The sequence below is a fragment of the Meles meles genome, chromosome X (assembly GCF_922984935.1).
Source record: "Meles meles chromosome X, mMelMel3.1 paternal haplotype, whole genome shotgun sequence".
In the NCBI taxonomy this organism is placed as follows: Eukaryota; Metazoa; Chordata; class Mammalia; order Carnivora; family Mustelidae; genus Meles; species Meles meles.
In genome coordinates this window covers 37,501,332-37,504,631 of record NC_060087.1, presented here as the reverse complement: position 1 = coordinate 37,504,631, position 3,300 = coordinate 37,501,332, and positions in this window count along the sequence as shown.

Sequence of the window (3,300 nt, the reverse complement as noted above, 5' to 3'; positions counted from 1 at the left end):
CTTTCTCTCTTGAAGTTGTACCTATCCACCAAATCCTAAACTCAGAATATCTTCCTTCCAAGGATACTTTCCTGATTAGTTTCAATCAGAGGTGATCTTTCTTGTCTATAAATACTCAGACTCCTTGTACTGTTCCTTCTGTGTTCATGAAAGCCTACCTTGAGTTAATTACTTATGTCCATCTTTTACTGTCTTAGAGAAAATAAGCTCAATAAGTATACAAATCCTGTTTCATGCATCATATCACTCAAAAAGACTACCATAAGTTTTACTCATGGTAGGGAATCAGCAAATAATTTGGGAATACATGAGTAGGAACTGAATTCAGCTTTCATCCCAGTCATTTGACTCACAATTGCCCTTTACCATCCCCCTTATGCTTTCCCCTCTTAATGTAAGCTGCAGACCACCCATCAAATCTAAAAACAAAACAGAACAGCTCAAAAAATATCCAGGAATCTGGAAAACGACATGGTTAGAGTAAATGCTGAGTAGGACACTTCCTGTTTCTTTTATTGAAGGACTTCAGCAAGAGCATGTAGTACAATGGTTACACAGAGTAAGCACACAATAAATATTAGATGGCTGAATGGATGGGTGGTTGAAAGAATGGATGGGGAAGGGACAATGTCAAAGAATTTTTTACTTAATAATTTAGAGAGGCTGGCTATCAATCCTAGTTCTTTGTATCTTAAAAATAAGAATGCCTCTTCAATAAATGGTGCTGGGAAAATTGGATAGCCACATGCAGAAAAATGAAATTGGACCACTTCCTTACACCACACATGAAAATAGACTCCAAATGGATGAAGGACCTCAATGTGAGAAAGGAATCCATCAAAATCCTTGAGGAGAATGCAGGCAGCAACCTCTTTGACCTCAGCTGTAGCAACATCTTCCTAGGAACAACGGCAAAGGCAAGGGAAGCAAGGGCAAAAATGAACGATTGGGATTTCATCAAGATCAAAAGCTTTTGCACAGCAAAGGAAACAGTTAACAAAACCAAAGACAACTGACAGAATGGGAGAAGATATTTGCAAACAACATATCAGATAAAGGGCTAGTATCCAAAATCTATAAGGAACTTAGCAAACTCAACACCCAAAGAACAAACAATCCAATCAAGAAATGGGCAGAGGACATGAACAGACATTTCTGCAAAGAAGACATCCAGATGGCCAACAGACACATGAAAAAGTGCTCCACATCACTCGGCATCAGGGAAATACAAATCAAAACCACAATGAGATATCACCTCACACCAGTCAGAATGGCTAAAATTAACAAGTCAGGAAATGAGAGATGCTGGCGAGGATGCGGAGAAAGGGGAACCCTCCTCCACTGTTGGTGGGAATGCAAGCTGGTGCAACCACTCTGGAAAACAGCATGGAGGTTCCTCAAAATGTTGAAAATAGAACTACCCTATGACCCAGCAATTGCACTACTGGGTATTTATCCTAAAGATACAAACATAGTGATCCGAAGGGGCACGTGTACCCGAATGTTTATAGCAGCAATGTCTACAATAGCCAAACTATGGAAAGAACCTAGATGTCCATCAACAGATGAATGGATAAAGAAGATGTGGTATATATACACAATGGAATACTATGCAGCCATCAAAAGAAATGAAATCATGCCATTTGCGACGACGTGGATGGAACTAGAGCGTATCATGCTTAGTGAAATAAGTCAATCGGAGAAAGACAACTATCATATGATCTCCCCGATATGAGGACATGGAGAAGCAACATGGGGGGTAGGGGGATAGGAGAAGAATAAATGAAACAAGATGGGATTGGGAGGGAGACAAACCATAAATGACTCTTAATCTCACAAAACAAACTGGGGGTTGCTGGGGGGAGGTGGGATTGGGAGAGGGGGAGGGGGCTATGGACATTGGGGAGGGTAAGTGCTATGGTGAGTGCTGTGAAGTGTGTAAACCTGGCAATTCACAGACCTGTACCCCTGGGGATAAAAATACATTATATGTTTATTAAAAAAAAAATTGGAAGGGGAGGCGAACCATAAGAGACTATGGACTCTGAAAAACAACCTGAGGGTTTTGAAGGGTCAGGGGTGGGAGGTTGGGGGAACAGGTGGTGGGTAATGGGGAGGGCACGTTTTGCATGGAGCACTGGGTGTTGTGCAAAAAGAATGAATACTGTTACGCTGAAAAAATAAATAAAATGGAAAAAATAAAAATAAAAAAATAAGAATGTAATTTTTTATTTATTCATTTTTAACATTCATTTCAACCCAACAACTGAATACTAGGCAGGGCTCTAAGGATCATAGTTATTATGAAAATGAGTAGATCCTGAGAGCCGACCAAGACAGAAAGGATTCAGGGTGAACATTGAAAAGACAGTCAATAGGGGCAACATCTCTGTCTCTAAAAGTCAGACTGAGAAACTCGGGAGTAAAGGGGTCTTTCCAGTGGAAGAAAATGGTAACAGCAAAGATTGCTCTGCTCTCTTGGTTGCCTGGAGGCAATGCTACAGAATATTCAAAGCCAGAAACATCAACGGGTCTCCTAGGCATGGAAATAATCAAGTGTCTATTGCTAGATTACATCTTCTGCAGTAGGGATCTTAGATTAAGAATTTGAGAGATCTTTTTCAGAAGTCCCCATCCAATGTTCTGCTTCTTTATATGATTTACTGCTCGGGATTTAAATGTTTCATTTGCATTTCCTATATGGCTTCTTCCTCCTTATGCATTTGTTCTCTTACTCTCACACATCTTTATATTCATCAGAAAACGCCCTAAATTTTTGCTTTATAAAGAAGGTAAAAATTCTGACTTCTATCCGGTAGACGTTCTACACTAGGAAATGACTTCATGGAAACACTCTAAACTAGCAGTTACACACAGCAGAATGTGCGTAAGCGGCTGTCTCCATGGGTGTTAATTGTAACATGTCAATGAAAGACCTGGTTCCTAAGGCTGGGGGGTTGAGTCTCCTGCTGCTGCTGAGTGCCTTAATGTTCAACAGGGACATAATTTTTGACACTGGCGATTTAGAATTCCGTGGCAACACTCAGTATGGGACTCAGAAAGACAAAATAAGAAAAATATGCTGAATTTATTTAAAATGTATGCCACCGATTAGAGGCAGAATGGAGAGATGGATAAGACACCAGATGGAAACATAGGATGAAACAACAACTCTGTTTTTAAGAACAGCAAGTGGTCCATTGAGGTTGAAATATCTGCAAAGGGTAGGGAAATGCTGGAGGATGAGGCCAAAAAAGTAGGATGGGATTTGTTCTTTGAGGACTTGAGTACCACGGCAAG